Source organism: Neovison vison, chromosome 3 (assembly GCF_020171115.1).
Source record: "Neovison vison isolate M4711 chromosome 3, ASM_NN_V1, whole genome shotgun sequence".
Taxonomy (NCBI): Eukaryota; Metazoa; Chordata; class Mammalia; order Carnivora; family Mustelidae; genus Neogale; species Neogale vison.
The window spans coordinates 105892231-105909147 of record NC_058093.1 but is presented as its reverse complement, the minus strand read 5'-3'; the positions used below and the strand labels follow the sequence as shown (position 1 = coordinate 105909147).

The 16917-nt window shown below is 41.2% G+C and overlaps 1 protein-coding gene and 1 long non-coding RNA gene across 26 annotated transcripts in view; one reads left to right on the top strand and one right to left on the bottom strand.

The window, feature by feature from the left end:
- The window catches only part of LOC122902748, a 49835-nt gene extending 47843 nt beyond the window's left edge, over window positions 1–1992 (bottom strand). Inside the window, exon 1 of the long non-coding RNA XR_006383861.1 lies at window positions 1617–1992. This is a non-coding gene — a long non-coding RNA (uncharacterized LOC122902748). The remainder of the gene's footprint in view (window positions 1–1616) is intronic.
- Window positions 1993–2136: 144 nt separating this feature from the next.
- Window positions 2137–16917, top strand: part of CLASP1 (cytoplasmic linker associated protein 1) — a 269463-nt gene continuing 254682 nt past the window's right edge. For 9 of the 25 annotated variants that reach the window (XM_044242657.1, XM_044242664.1, XM_044242656.1 and 6 more), the window contains exon 1: window positions 2138–2582. The gene's annotated coding sequence lies outside the window, so the exon portion shown is untranslated. Of the gene's footprint in view, window positions 2583–16917 lie in introns of all 25 variants that reach the window. The other 16 variants (XM_044242662.1, XM_044242661.1, XM_044242667.1 and 13 more) reach the window with 2 other exon arrangements.

Sequence of the window (16917 nt, the reverse complement as noted above, 5' to 3'; positions counted from 1 at the left end):
GTACAATGCCAGGGATATCTTAAAGCCTCCAATGGAGTATGTATTGAACTTCTATGTATGTATTGAACTGCCAGGGTCGCGTCCTAAAACAGTTCTTTTACCATATTACTATCCCCAGTCCAGGACCTGAAACTACTGGGCTTTCTTTTGGTCTCTAAGTCTTCCCCATCCTACTGAAAGCAGTCTCACAGGTATGTTTTTACCCTTGTTCACAGCAGCATTATTCACCACAATCAAAAGGTGTAATTAACCCAAGTATCAACCCTGGTATATAAACACAATAGAAAATAATTCAGCCTTAAAAACGAAGGAAATTCTGACACATGCTACAACACTGAAGAACCTCCAGGATCTTATGCTGAGATAAGCCAGCCACAGAAAGACAAATACTACTATATGATTCCACTTATATCTGAGTTGACAAATTTAGAGACTTAAGTAGAATGGTGGTTGCCAGGACTTGGTGGAGTGAGGAATGAGGAGTTGTTTAATAGGTACAGAACTGCAGTTTTAGAAGATGAAAAGAGGGGATACCTGGGTGACTCGGTTAAGTGGCTGCCTTCCACTAGGGTTGTGGTCCCAAGGTTCTGGGACTGAGCCCCACACTGGATTCCCTGCCCAGAGGGAAGCCTGCTTCTGCCTGCTGCTCCCCCTGCTTGTGCTCACCTCTCTCTCTTTCTCTGACAAATGAGTAAGTAAAATCTTAAAAAAAAAAAGGTGAAAAAGTTCTGGGGATGGGGATTCACAGGAATGTGAATATACTTAACTTTACTGGCCTATGTAGTTAAGAGTGGTTAAAATGGTAGATTTTTTTTTTTTTTAAAGATTTTATTTATTTGACAGAGATCACAAGTAGGAAGAGAGGCAGGCAGAGAGAGAGGAGGAAGCAGGCTCCCTGCTGAGCAGAGAGCCCAATGCGGGACTCGATCCCAGGACCCTGAGATCATGACCTGAGCCGAAGGCAGCGGCTTAACCCACTGAGCCACACAGGCGCCCCAAAATGGTAGATTTTGTGTTATGTGTATGTCACCATAATTTAAAGTTAAAAAAAAAATTCACCATCTTATTTTTTCAAACCTTATTTTCCACTCTTCCCCTGTATTCCCCCCCACCTCCACGCTTTTTAATTTACTGCTCTCTACATTGTACTCCCAGCGAAACACTTTATAGCCTTTGCCCCAAGGAGCTTCTTCCCTGGAATGCTTTCATCACCACCCAACCATTTTCAAAAGGTTGTCTGTGCTTTCGCCCCGAAGACAGGTTACTTTTCCTAGATCGAACTAGAAGTCACACTCTCCATGACCTGCCTGCACCTCCAAACCAGAGTCCTTTCCCTTTCCTGTCCCGCAGAGAGGAGCGAACACATGGCTTTACTGTTTACGTGCGACTCTCCGGCCGTAACATCGAAACTGAGTAATAGGGACGTTTAACTCCCCACCCTCCCGCACCCTTCTCACACAAACACACTCCACCGCCGCGGACCTCGGCGTTCAAGAGCTCCCAGTGAAGTCAACGCGTTGGGCATCGAGATGGAGGGAAGGCAACTCACACTCCCAAGGAGTGATTTCGTCGACGCAGCGTATAATTTCACACAAAAGCTCTCAGTGTCAAATTACCTGCGAACATAGGGGTTTGACGCGGCAAAACTGCGGGTCCCTGGGGATCCTTAAAAGCAGCCCGATAATTTGCACAGCTTCCTACCCTCCGAAACACGTTCTCACGCGTCATCCGAAAGTAATGCGAGAGGGAAGACCAAAGCAGCGTTATTTGTGGAGGCGCTCAAGTAAGAAAGGGGTTGTGGCTGGCCGTCTCAAGAGTCTCCGAGGCCACCAGGGGCCGACCGCCCTCCGAGAAGAGCAAAGAACCGTTAAAAAGGTTGTGCTTCCGGCCCAAGTGTCGCGCCTAATTGAGAAGGGAAGAGGGAACGGATGCAAGCCCCGGTACGGAAAGTCGCAGGGCACAATTTCCTTCATCCTAGTCACCCGATGGTGATGCGGGATGTGCGTAACCCAGAAGTAAAAGTCCGTTTCCCTCAGATATTAGACCTCGACCACAGGAAGTCCCGGCCGGATGACTTTTATCCAGGCTTTCCTGACTCCCCCTCAGCTCTATTCACTCCACTCCCAGCATCGTGGTGCTCTGTCGCCGCGGCCCCTTTCATCCGACCCTCGTGACCTGGCCCGAGTTTTGGCGCAACTTCCCGGGGACCCCGACAGCACCTGGGCCACCCTTCCCTTAAAGAACTGTTACCCTACGGGTCCCCATCGGGGTCAATTAACGTTCTTGGAAGGGGGAAAAGCTCCTGGGATTTGCAGCTCCCGAAGCCCAGCACAGCCAGGCCGGCGCCTGCGCGGGGCGTTACCATAGAGAGCAGCCGCCTCTCTGGTCTCTGTTTGCACTCTCTATGGTCGAGCCTGGTCCGTGGCGGTAAAAGGGAGACCGCATTGCGCAGGCGCTCTCGGCTTCTATTTTTTTTTTTTTTTTTTTTTTAATCCCCGCACCAAGCGCTTAACCTCATTGGGGTGGAGGAGAAGGCGGCGGCTCTCCGGTCCGCAGCGGCAAGAGTAGTGAATAATATGACTGTAAGTACCCGATTAGGGCGAGGAGATTCAGACCTAGCCCTCCGAGGCCTTTGCCCCCTCGCCTGCCGTGGCGGACGCTGAGTCTGGGTGGGGGCGATGTCCAGCGCTGTCATCGGCTCTTGGGTGCACTTTGGGGGGAGGGGGCGGCCCTTAGGTGGGAGCGGGGCGGGGAGCGGGATGGGATGGTTGTTTATCCTACCGGTAGGTTCCTAATCCCAGGCTGCTTTGCAGAGGGAGGAGGGGGCGGCTGTGGGGTCAGCTCGGCTTTGTGTGCCCCTCTCTTTCCTCTCTCAGACCCCACCCCAGGCCCCCTTCCTGACCCGAGTCTTCCCGGCCGGGTGGGAGAAGCCAGTGAACAGCCCAGTCGCGTTTGAAAAGAGCCCGGGATTGCGAGGGGAGGGGGCGAGGGAGAGAAACCCACAACAACTAGTCATCGGCGAGTGATGGGTGTGGAGAAAGATCCAGAGGGAAGGGGTGCCGGGGAGGCGGGCGGCCGGGCCTCCCAGCCGGTCCAGACAAAAGCTGAGCGAGCGGCGCCTAGCCGAGCTGGGGGCCGGGCGGGTTGCAGAGGGTTCCTTGCTCCCTAAGGCCCGCAGAGAGCTGCTTTCCGAAGCCAGGAAAGCGGACAAGTGCTGAGTTACGCCTTGTGCAACCTCCTCAACTTGCCTTTGTTGTTCTTTGGTATTGGCAGAGCCGCTCTGACGAAGATGAGTGTGTGATCTTGCACGTTAGCCTGGTTGGGTACAATGGAGCTAATCGAATTTTGCTTTCCATTTTTCTAGCCGCTCGGATGAGTATGGGGGTTTCCAGAGTCTAACTTATTACATAATGTTATATATAAAATAGTTGTGTTTATTTCTCAGATTAAAAAAAAAACCCTAGGTGAAGTCCTTTGAAGCATGTTTTGTTGCATACGGATGAATTTTTTTTGTTTTAGTGTTTGTTCACTCAATACTGACCGTTTGTAGAACCTGTGAGTTCTTTAATCATGATACTTTAATTTGTAGATGTGGCAGTGAGAGCTTTGGATTCTGTAGTCCTTTGGGAGGCAGTGATGCAGAAGAGTCAGAAGGGAGAAATAGTTTCATGCTGCCATGTGCCTTGCACCCTATTCTGGTTCCACAGTATAAATTCTAGCTTTAGAGATTGTTGCTTTTATTACTATTATTATTTGTGACATTTACTGAGCTCTGGGTCTGAGGGATCCTGGACAGTGGGCTCCTTTTGCTCATAAAGGGAGTGGGAGAATAGTAACATTGATGCAGAGACCTTATAGATAAAAACAAAACCACAATGTCCCAGAGTTAGTGAATATTATTTATCTTCTCCATTTGCTAAGAAAGATTTAAATTTTTGTGAGCTGTTTGCTTATTCGTTTTGGTAAAATCGTGTAACTGCACCATTCTTACCCATTGTTACTCAGATCTGTTTCTGTAATTCATAGTTTGTAAGCTAACATGGAGCAGCACTATTTCTGATTTTTGAAGTTTTTTTTTTTTTTTTTTAACTGAGTTTTCAGCCCTAGCTTTGTACTCTCCCAGCTAAAGTTAACCAAAGTTAGAAATCCTTTGAAGTGACCGTTGGTGGTGGGGGTGTCAAATATTGTATCTCCATGTTACAGTCTAAGCTGAGTGGTAAATACAGGAAAGGCCTTTGCTAACCTTACATCTTAAATTAGTGTTGGAACTGAAACCCAGATCTCAGGATTTGGGCCACAGATTCAACTTCTATCTGAAAGAGGTAAGCATTTTTTTGCACTAAAAGAAGGAAAAAACTGAAGGTTGGTGTTTATGCTTCAGTAACCACTGTGATAGAATCTCTTAAGTGTAGTTTGGATGATGGGAACTTACTTTTTATAGAGCAAGATTTCAGATCCTTAAAATAGTTTGACAGGGACACTGAGAAATGATTGGCCAAAGAACATTAAGTTTATTGTTCATATGTATTACGTTTTGTTCATTGGTTTTGGGTTTAGATTTTTTTTTTTTTTTTTGCTTCAGTAGTTAATTCTATTTTCTTGGGTGGCTCAGTCTCACAATTTATAAGTTGAGTGAGATATAGTTTCTTGGATCTGAGACTTAAATTTGTTTCTGAGAGTCCATTTCTTAACAATCTTCTATTTATAAAATTCTTCTTAGATTATACTATTTTTAATTTAGTACTATTGATAAATGATATAAGCACTTAAGGGATTATAATGTTAGGCTAAGAGCTGACTTATTAAAACTGCCAGTTTTGAAAACTGCAAGCAAAACGGAATCATCAAAAAGGTTTCTTTGAAAATAAGAGAAGGATTTATTAGTCTTAAAAAAAAAAAAAAAAAGAAAAAGAACTAAGCAAGGGAGAAGTCATTGATGATAGAGTTTTTGGTGTGTAAAATGTAATTTGAGAAAGTAAACAAACCTTTCTACCCAGTGCAAGTAGGACAATGTCCATAACGTGTGAATGTGTTTGCCTGAATGACCTCCAAAGGCCTTCTTTTTTAAAAGCCTTCGAGTTTAGTGGTTATTTCTGCTGGGTCTTCAGCGCTCCAGGGCTTGCCTGCCTCTTTCATGCTCAGACCGGTGCTGCCATATTGCAGGCTTTTCTTCCCCAGAGTGTTATGGCAGCACCAGTCCATCTTCCCCCACGGATCCCTCAAGATGTGGCTCACATGTGCTCGAATGACGGACTTTCTTTCAGAATGCCTGTGTTGACTTCCCTCTTGTTTCCTGCCTGGAAATCTCATTCCTTGCTGATTCCTTTTGTATCCATTACCTTCCTCCCTGGGAGACGGATGCCTGTGCTTGTATTCTTTACATCCTCGAGGGCACTGGGAGTTTGTACGACACTGTGATATCCTCTGTTCTTACTACCAGGAATTGTGTAACTAGGGACTTGTGTAACTAGTCACTTTAAATGTATGAAATGTGAAAGGATGAACAAATGTATTGTAACTTAGAATACTTTGAGCTTTGGAAAAACTCTTAGAGGCTCCATAGACCAACCACTGTCCTACCTTTTGATCTGTTAATGATCTTTTCTGATCATCAACCTTACATTGCAGATGTGCTTCTCTGTTACTGGACAGGTCTTGGTTGCTAGAAAGCTAGTTTAGAGTGTACCAAAATCTGCCACTCTCCTGTTGGGTGTTCTTGGTTGTACCCCCTGAAGCAACATGAAGTCTGTTTCTTCTCAATATAATAGCCTTTCATTTCCTAGGACAGTCATCAAGCTGTCTGTAGATTTATTGATGAATTAATTTATTAAACTCTTTCTTTAGTTAGCTACCAGTTATCATGAGGTACAGCTGAAAAGACTACATGGTCCAGGGCTCACAGACTAATAGAGGAACAGAATATTACAAAGTGATGCCAGTTATGCTGGAAGTATGTAAACAGCCCTAGATCCTTTGTACCCTTGTGGTTTTTATAACATTTTTTTAAAAAGAGAGTGAGTGGCTCCTAAGCTCAGACTTGCAGGGGAGAGGGGCAGAGGGAGAGGGAGGGAGACTCTAAAGCAAGGTGGGTGCTGAGTGCAAAGTCTGTGGGGCTCGATCTCACAACGCTGAGATCAAGACCTAAGCTGAAACCAAGAGTCGGATGCTTAACTGACTGCGCCACCTAGTTGCCCCAAGATTTTAATTTTTTAAAGTAATCCTTATACCCAACATGGGGCTCAAATTTACAACCCCTAGGTGAAGAGTCCCATGCTCTACAGACTAAGCCAGCCAGGTGTACCGTCCCCTCATGGGGAAATCAGATTTTACCGCGCTGCTTTCTTTAGGCAAATGCAGTGTCTGAAAAGAAACAGAATTTGCGGTGACCTGACCAGAGTATATAGCTGTTGTCTTAGGTTAAGAAACTGTATCAATGGTTTTTAAACTTTGTTGTACATTCTAGCTCTGCCACTTACTAGCCCTATGACTTTGGACCATGGACCTATTAAATAATCTCTTTGTATTTTAATAATTTCATCTGTAAAAAAAGGGTGAGGGGAGGGCAGTGTTAATAGTACTTATAGGGTTGTAAGGATTAAGTGAGATAATATATGTCAAGTGCTCAGAGTAGTGACTGGCATATAGTAAGTGGATATACATGGTATTCCTCTATGTCTTTGTGTAGGAGTTAGTATTAGAAAATTAGAGTATAAAGATATTATTGTATTAGAGAATTAATAAGAGAATTAATGATAACATAGCATAAGAAGCAATAATCAAGTCATAGAATCACTTAAATTTGTTAAAATACAACTGGTCTGAACTTATTTATTCCTGTCCACTCAGAGATTTTGGTCAATTAAGTCTGTGAGACCTGGACAGCCACAGTTGAACAACCCCCAGGTGGTTCTTAAAAAAAACCTCAAAACCCAAAATTAACACTGTGTTAATTTTGTTAGTGATTGCATTTGCTTTTACAAATTAAAAATTTACCAAGTAACATGTAAATAGATTCTCCTGAAAGACTGAAACAATGCAGGGGAGCCTGGGTGGCTCAGAAGATTAAGCATCTGGCTTCAGCTCAGGTCATGATCCTAGGGCCCTGGGCTGGAGCCCCGCATCAGGCTCCCTGCTCAGCGGGGAGCCTGCTTTTCCCTCTCCCTTTGCTATTCTCCCCAGCTTGTGCTGTTTGGCTCTATCTCTTGATCAAATAAATAAATAAAATCTTAAAAGAAAAAAAAGATTGAAACAATGCAGATAAAGGTAAGGGTTTGGCCCTAGATCTTAGGCCCCCTGGGAGTCATATCCACTTACCAGTTTGAAATGTATCTTTCTAAACAACTGTTCCTCTTTTTGGTAGCTACACATATGTGAGTATCTTCTTAATAATAAATAATAGCCAGATTTAAGGGAAAAAATACTCAATTTTCAAAGCACTTTTACATTCCTAATCATCTTTGCTCCTCTCTTAAAAGTCCTTTGAGGTAGATGGGGAAGATAACATCATGATCCTACCAATTTACAAATGAGAAACTAAGATCTGCAGGTTGATGCTCAGTCTGACATAGCGCTGGGAGAGCCAGGCCTTCAATTTCTCAACTTAAATGTTCTTTTCCTGTCAAGTTACATAATTTTGTTGGATTATTAAAGTTATGGTTTATGAAATCTTCTGATCTTTTTGCCATGTGAATAGCTGCCAAACTAGATTTCCTCTTGTCTTTTAGTGTGTTTCTACTTGCTTTTAAAATTCAAATTTAACATTACATGTATCTTAGAAGATTGAAAAAAATAAAAAAATGTCTGTGGGACTGTCTGTTACCATGGCACATTTGGGTGAGTTTATGTTTGTTCAGGATAGCTGAATCCACTTTCCACCTGTCTCTATAAGTGTTTTCCAGTTACCTTTCCAAGCAGAATTAGTTAAATTTATTTATAGTCTTATTATAATAACATAGTAGAAACTTGAGAGACCAAAGGACCAGAGAGAGAAAAGTCACATCAAACCCTCCTAACACAAGCTATTATTTCTTAATGTATCACCTTTGAAGCTATCCATATATTTGTATTTTGTAGTAATTCATATTAGGTCTTTTTAAAAAAAGGTATTATTTATTTATTTGACAGAGATCACAAGTAGGCAGGCGCGGTGGTGGGGTGGGGGGAAAGCAGGCTCCCTACTGAGCAGAGAGCCCGATGAGGAGCTTGATCCCAGGACCCTGAGATCTGAGACCTGAGCCAAAGGCAGAGGCTCAACCCACTGAGCCACCAGGCGCCCGTAATATTAGGTCTTGCATGTTTTGGGACTACTTTCCACGTAATGACATATCACTCATCATTTAAGTTTTTAATAGCCTTTGTCATATTTGAGATGATATGACAGATTTTGGGAAACTGGGGTCCTTAACATAAGTATCTTTTTTTTTTTTAAGTTTATTTACTTATTTAAGTAATCTCTACATCTGATGGGGGCTCGAACTCAAGACCACAAGATTAAGTCTCATGCTCTTCCAACAGCCACCAGGTGCCACTTTTTTTTTTTTTTTTTTTAATTACATAGACTACAACAGTGACTATCTTTTTGCATAGAGTTGGCTTCTTTTGTGTTGTTTCTTTAGGGTACATTCAGAGAAATGAGTATTGGGTGACCTTTGATACACATTGTCTGATTGCTGACCAAAAAGTTGTATCAGTTAATAATTTTCCCAGCCCCCTAAGAATGTATCAATTCCACAAAAATTATGCCAACTTCTGATAATATATTTTAAGTGTATTTTTTGTTACTGTGAGAGATGTGGAATGGCACATTATTTTTATTTTTCATTTATTTTAAAAAAGAATAAGCAGTGCACCTGGGTGGCTCAGTCGTTAAGCATCTGCCCTCTGCTCGGGTCATGAACCTAGGGTCCTGGGGTGGAGCCTCACATTGAGCTCCCTGCTCAGCGGGAGGCCTGCTTCTCTCTCTCCCACTCCTCCTGCTTGTGTTCCCTCTCTCACTGTGTCTCTCTCTGTCAAAAAAAAAAAAAAAAAAAATAGAAAGAAAGAAAGAATAAGCAGTAATGATGAACTTCTGTATGAACTGACTGTATGCAATTTGTATTGGGCATTTGTATTGGGCATTACACACAGGTGATCCTCCTTGGTTTTCACTCTTGCCCTGCATTGGTAAAGCTGTTGTATTTCCAGGTAGATGTGGAGAAAAATGCCTTTGCTTTGTGGGACAGAATTGTCTATTTGTCAGCATCAGAATGTAATCTTATTACATTTGCATCTCCTACATTCCAAGAGTTTTTTTGTGCTCAAGGGCCCTGCTTGAAATAATTCAGTAATCAGAATGTGTGGTAGTGGGGGTGAGGGATCTGCTTTTTATACAGATTTCCCAAGTGATTCTGAAGCCACAGAGTTTGAGAGCTGCCTCAGGACTACCTTCTAGCTCATTTTCTGCTCAGTTTCTTCCCAGAGTGTGTCTTTCCTGTGGGTAGAGGCCGACTGATTTAGGAAGGGTTGCTCAGACATGCTAACAGAGGCCTCTTGTATAGAGGGAATGAATTGTGTAGCGGTGCCCTTACTGATACAGAGTAGCCTGGTTCATTCTAGGAACAATAAGCCAGTCTTTCCAGGAGTAGTTGAACTGCATAAAAACAGCTCCTTCTCTGAAGTCTTCTCGTGCTGGTGGCTGTGTTTTATTTCAGTTCTGAGAAGTCCTAGAGCTCCCAGACACAAACCATGTCCTGCTCAGCGTTTGGTTGGCCCAAGGTGGTAGGTAGACCCAGTGTCACAATGGCAACGGTCACCATGGATTGAACACCCAACTTTTTATAGGTATGCTGTTGCCAACTCTTAGAGCAAAAGGCAGATGCAATTTTCATTTCAGAATGAGAGGAAGCTGAGGTTTAAAAGTTGAATAATTTGTCCACAGTCATACAGCTTGCAGAGTTTGGCTTTCAGATTCTTCAGCTTCCTTTCCATTTGTTTCAGTTTTTCCAGCACAGGTTATTCCTTGTTCGTGAAAGGTCAGTGGGCTGTCTTGGGAGAAAGTCTGTTCCCAGCTTCTGGTGGCATCTAGAAATACCTCCTTACAGGTCAGGAGGGATGTAGAGCAGCAAGCTTCCCACTAGGGTTTCAATGAAGGTTAGATCATCCCTGATTTGAAATCTGCCCTTGGACAGTCCAGGTTACTGAAGACATGATATAAATCTTTTTTTCTTTTAAATTTTTTTGTTGTTATATATATATATATACATATATATATATATAATAAAAATAACAACATATATAATAACATATAATATAATATAACATATAACATAAAATAGGCTATTTTAACTGTTTTTTTTTTTTTTGAAAGATTTTATTTATTTATTTCACAGAGAGAGAGATCACAAGTAGGCAGAGAGAGGAGGAAGCAGGCAGACAGAGGGGGAAGCAGGCTCCCTGCTGGGCAGAGAGCCAGACGTGGGGCTCAATCCCAGGACCCTGAGATCATGACCTGAGCTGAAGGCAGAGGCTTAAACCACTGAGCCACCCAGGTGCCCCATATTTTAACCGTTTTTTACGAATATCAGTCAGGGCATTACTTAAATTCACAGTTGTACAACCATCATCAGAGTCAGCTCCCAAATCTTTTCCAGACAAAAGCCCTGTAACCATTAAGCCATAAGTCCCCTTCCTCTCTCTCCCTCAGTTCCTGGTAATTTATAATCTACTTTCAGTTGCTATAAATTTGCCTATTCTAGATATTTCACTAAGTGGAATCATATAATATCTATCCTTCTATGATTTATTCACTTAGCATAATGTGTTCAAGATTCATTCATGTTGTAGGATGTATCAGAATGTTACCCTTTTTTAGTTGGTGAATAATATTTCATTGTATTTATATACTACATTTTGTTTATCCTCTTATCTGTTGATAGAACTTGGGTGCTTTCCACTTTTTGACTCGTGAATAATGCTGCAGTATACATTGGTTTACAAATTTCTGTTTGAGTCTCTGTTCTCAATTCTTTGGGGTGTATACCTAGGACTAGAATTACTGGGTCGTGTGGTAATTGTTTAGCTTTTTGAGGACTCATTGAACTTTCCCAGGGTAGCTGTACCATTTGCACTCCTAGTGGGAGTGTACAACGGTTTCAGTTTCTCCATATCTTTGCAAACACTTGCTGTTTTCCGTTATTTTATTTTATTTTTAAAGATTTTATTTATTATTTGATAGGCGGAGATCACAAGTAGGCAGAGAGGCAGGCAGAGAGGGGATGGGAAGCAGGCTCCCTGCTGAGCAGAGAGCCAGATGCAGAGCTTGATCCCAGAACCCTATCATGACCTGAGCCGAAGGCAGAGGCTTAACCCACTAAGCCACCCAGGTGCCCCCGGTTATTTTATTTTTAAAGTTATAACCATTCTAATAGTTGTGGAACAGTATCTCACTGTGGTTTTGATTTGTTTTTCTGTGATGATTAAGGTGTTACTTTTTTGGGGTAAATATCTATTCAAGTCCTTTGCTTATTATTAGATTGCATTGCTTGTCTTTTTGTTGTTGAGTTAGTTTTAGGGGTTCTTATATGTTCTGGATATTAAATTCTTATCACATAAGTGATGTGTAAGTATTTTCTCCCATTCATTCTGTGGATTGTCTTCACATTTTCTTGACCGTGTTCTTTGATGCACAACAGTTTTTAATTTTGATGAAGTCCAGTTAATCTGTTTGTTTCTTTTGCTGCTTATGCTTTTGGTGTTATAGCTAAGAATCCATTACCAATCCAAGGTCATGAAGATTTACTCCTATGTTTTATTCTTATGTTTTATGGTTTTAGTTTTTACATTTAGGTTGTTGATTCATTTGAATTAAATTTTTTTACATGGTGTGAGGTAGGGAATCCAAATTGTTTGCATGTAGATATCCAGTTGTTCCATTTGTTTGGAGACCATTTGTTGAAGACTGATATAAACATTTTAATTACATTTATATTTTGGTTTAGGTATTTTTCACTGCCTTACCCTCCTTCATCCTTAACCCTCCCCCCCCCCCGCCCAGTTTTCTTTCTTTGAAACAGGATATGTGGATATTTTGTATTGTGTTACAGTTTTGCTGCTTGACATATGAGAGACATTTAGTAAATGTGAGTTCTTTTTCTTCCTTTTAATTTTGTATAATTACTTTTAAGTAGTATCTGTTTTCTTTCTTTCTTTGACAGAGGGAAAGAGAGATCACAAGTAGGCAGAGAGGCAGGCGGGGAGAGAGAGGGGGAAGCAGGCTCCCTCCTGAGCAGAGAGCCTGATGTGGGGCTAGATCCCAGGACCTCGAGATCATGACCTGAGCCAAAGGCAGAGGCTTAACCCATTCAGCCACCCAGGCGCCCAAGTGGTATCTGTTTTCAAAATAGATTTTGATGACCTTCAGGGTCGGATATATGTTATATTTCTTTGTTTCCCCATTTCCAAACCTCTCTTGTCTCCCTGCATCCCCATCACTCTAGTCCCCGGTGTAGTACCATGCAAGTGATGGCCTTACCTTTTATTGATTGAATTATAAAGCTGAGTATAGATGTTTGTGGTTATGTTTGGATAATTGCAGAAGATTCTTAAAAGATCAATAATCACTATATTGAAAAGTTAAAGGTTTTAAATGCAACGTAACTGAAGTTTACCCAAATATCTTATGTCACGCACAAAATTCCAAACGCATTTGAAAGACAGATGCTATATCAATCCTCACATTTGGGAAAATAACTTAAAAGGACATGCATTTAAAATATCCACGTATCCTGTTTCAAGGGAAGAAAACAGGGAGGGCAGGTGGTAAGGATGAAGGAGGGTAGGCAAGGTTTGTTTCATGGATAAATGGAAAAATTTTAGCTTGTTAAATTTAAGATTACAGTAAGCTTTATATTGGGATTTATACTGATTTTAGGGGTAATTTTTATATATTTAGTTTTATAGATTTAGCTTTTATATTTAGATTGTTGATCCATTTTGATTTGCATTTTTGACAAATGCTGTTTAAAAAGTTATTTGAAGTTTGTGGAATAGTGTGTATTACTTTTCTAACAAAAATACTAACTATCATTTAAAATACTTTTGCCTAGAAATTCCAAAAGTTAACTAGTGAAGAGGTATCTGAACTTTCTCTTTGGTTCTATATTATTAGATTCCCTCCCAACACTCTCTTTAGTGTTCACTGGGGTCTACTGTTATTTGTCCTGAGTGCTCAGACCTCCCTCAGGAGTCCATTTTGTAATGTACCATCTAGATGTCATTGAAGGGGGAGACCTGGTTTGAAGATTGGCCTTTGATGTTTTGTTTTCCACTGGGTTTTGATTCTGAAATAGGCATTTCTTAGTGTGTTGTTATATAAACACTTTAATCGTATAAGGTACTGATTATTCTTCCACTGTTTATTTTGGTAGTTCCTTGTTATTAATAGTGAAAACAAAAAAAGGAATTATTTTATTCGTTTATTTTCTAGTTACAGGCAACATAATATCAGAGAGGTTAGATCAAATCCAGTAATCGACATGCTTTCAGGAAAATTGTCAGCCAATGAAGAGATTCAACAGCTTGAACTCCCTTAGTCGGAATAACGGTTTATTCCAGGGAGAGAAGGAAGAAACAATGCAGCCTGTTTTCTTTCACTACCTCTGGCTGTATTTACAGAGAAGTTGGCCTGGTATGAATGTGAATCTGTATCCATGTATCTGTGTACACAAAGATGGACCCAACTTCTCTGTAAATAAGACCAGAGGTAGTATATAGCTGTATCTGTGCACATAAAATTTGATTCAGGAAGTGTTTTTGTCATTTAATATACCACCCTTCAGACATGGGATCCCATGCTGGGGGGCGGGAAGGTGGTTCTTTAAAAAGAAATACTCTGGGCGCCTAGGTGGCTCAGTCGATAAATGGCTGCCTTTGGCTCAGGTCATGATCCCAGAGTCCTTCTCCGTGGGGAGTCTGCTTCTCCCTCTCCCTCTCCTGCTGCTTGTGTTCTCTCTCTCGCTGTCTCTCTCTCTGTCAAATAAATAAAATAAAATCTTAAAAAAAAAGAAAAAAAAGAAAAAGACTCTCAGTGTCGCGTTGCCCTCTGTGCAAGTTTGGGCTCATGGGTATGGATTTTTGCCCGATTCTGATTGTGTTTGCCTGTTGGTAGAGAATGGCATGCCAAGGAGATTTCCTATGGCCTGTGACTGCATTTTTAAAGTGAACATGATGGGAAAAGCTTTCCATTCTCTCATGCCTTTTTAGAACTTGGAGGAGGTTTCTGAAATTGCCAAAGAACATTTGTTTGAACAAAATAATAATATTTAGCCTAATTGTATAGTAATGATTTTACAGAATCCTATATGACAGGATGACAGCTGGGGAAGATAAAGAACATCTTATCATTACGTGATTTGTAGACCTCCTTTGGGGTGGGGTAGGGTGAGTGGAGGGAACAATATAGATAGGTGTTCATGAGAGATGGACCTGAAAACCAGAGCCTTCGTGAAAACTGCTGCCATTTAATTAAGAGAGTTATTCTAGGGTATATCCTGGGTAATTAGTAAAGAATGCAAAACTGTATGCCTCGATCAGAATCTTCACTCAAACACATTTAACTGTTATGCCATAGGACAGAGAGAGAGGCTCTCAGCCTTGGTCCAAAGAGCTCTACCATTTAAGAGGGAAGTCAGACAAGCAAGGAGACAGTTATGATTCCTGAGTTAAGTGTGCTCCTGTGGGAAGACTGGAGAGGGAAGGGCCCCTATTCTGGGGATAGGAAAAGAGAGATGTCTTAACCCTGTTTTGACCTGAAGTGTGTAAGGCCCTGAACCAGGTACGCATGCCTGGTTGGGTACTCTGTGGCCTGTTTGTTGCTTTCCATTTATGGGAGAGCTGTGTTTGCTGGGGACCTAGGTTGTGACCGTGGGGCGAAGAGTCTGCCTCTTCGCCATATTAATACCATGGTCTAATGTTGTGAAGTGTCCACAGACAAGGGCTCAGAAAGCCCCCTTGCTGAGAGAAGGCTGTCTGAAACTAGCATCTTTCACAGAACCCTAGGTCTTGATAGAACCAGGACTATTTTCAAATCTTTACTTGAATCACCAGCCGATCAGTGATTCAATTTTGGAATTTTGGGGTAGGGATTAGACATTGTGCTTTTGGGAAACTGCTGTTGATATTGCTTCTGGAGAGTGATGGCATTATTAAAAATATGTTTTTATTGTAATTACAAGCTTATTGTGTTCTTTATTGGTTGTCAAACTTTTTTTTTTTTTAATGTCTAGGGGATAGTCTGTGTCCCTTTTTTTCTTTTTTTACAATTTTATTTTTAAGTAATCTCTATACTCAGTATGAGATTTGAGCTCACAACCCTGAGATCAAGGATTACACTCCTAGCAACTGAGCCAGCCAGTCGCTCCAGTATCCCTTTTAATTATGAGTGAGTGTAAATCTGTTATAGCTGAGTATGAAGGTTCTTTTCATTTTGTTTAAATTACCTAGAAAGGAGAAATAGAACTGCTAGTTAAATGCATTAATTTTTTAAATAAAATATTTATTTTTTGAATAGGCATTACATAGACATGATTTGAAATTTAAGTTTTCCTCCTCTCCTGTCTTCCATCCACCCAGTTCCCTTTCCTGGAAACACCAGTGTTATTAATTATATATGTGAAAAAAAGGCATATATGTATATCTATCTATCTATCTCCCTTTCCTCCTTTTTTGTACAGACTACTGCAGACTACCCTGTATTTTCCTCCCTCCCTTTTCCCCTCCTTCCTTTCTTCCTCCTTTCTTTTTTTCTCTTGCAAATCATTCTGTGTGAATATGTTAAAGACTTACTTATGGGGTACCTGGGTAGCTCTACTGGGTAAGCATCTCCTTTGGGCCAAGGTCTTGATCCCAGTGTCATGTGATTGAGTCCTGCATCAGTCTTCGTGCTAAGTGGGGAGTCTGCTTCTTCCTTTCCCTCTGCCCTGCCCCCCCCATGCTCTTTCTCTCTCTCACTCATTCACTCTCTCAAATAAATAAATAAAATATATATATATATTTTTAAAGATTTTATTTGTTTATTTGACACAGAGAGAGAGTACAAGAAGGGGGTGTGGCGGGGAAAGGGAGAAGCAGGTTCCTGCTGGGCAGATATGTGGGGTTTGATCCCCGGACCCTAGGATCATGACCTCAACCAACTGAGCCACCCAGCTACCCCATAAAAAAAAAATCTTTAAAAAAAAATAGACTTCCTCATTGTTGTGGGTTCTCTTCTTTTTTTTGAGTAGGCTCCATGCCCAGTGTAGAGCCCAGTGTGGGGCTCAAACGTTGAGATCAAGAGTCAGATGCTCAAGTGACTAAGCCACACAGGCACCCCTCCTTACTGTTTTTTTTTTTTTTTTTTTTAAATGAAGAGTATAGCTGGGCATATCATAATTTACCTAGCCCTTTATTCAGGAGCATTTAGTTTTTTCTAGTCTTTTGTTTTTATAAATAATGCTAGAAAGAATAATCCTATAATAATTTATTTTGCACATATATGAATAAAGTCCTATAAGTTGACATTTTGGGTTGAAAATTAAGTATCTTTAAAATTTCGAGGGATACTGCCAAATCATCCATCTTAGAGGTTGTTTTTTTCTTTCTTTTTTTTTTTTTTAAAGATTTTATTTATTTGAGAGAGAGTGAGCAGGGGGAGGAGCAGAGGGAGAGGGATAAGCAGACTATGCTAAGTGTGGGACCCAGTGTGAGGCTTGATCCCAGGACACTAAGATCATGACCTGAGCTAAAATCAAGAGTCAGAGGCTTAACTGGGCCACTCCGGCACCCCCATCTTAGAGGTTTTAACAAAACCCAGCCTGTAAAATGAGAATCCTGTAGTTAATACATTAAAAAATATAATTTTGGGGACACCTGGATGGCTCAGTAGATTAAGCCTTTGACTTTGGC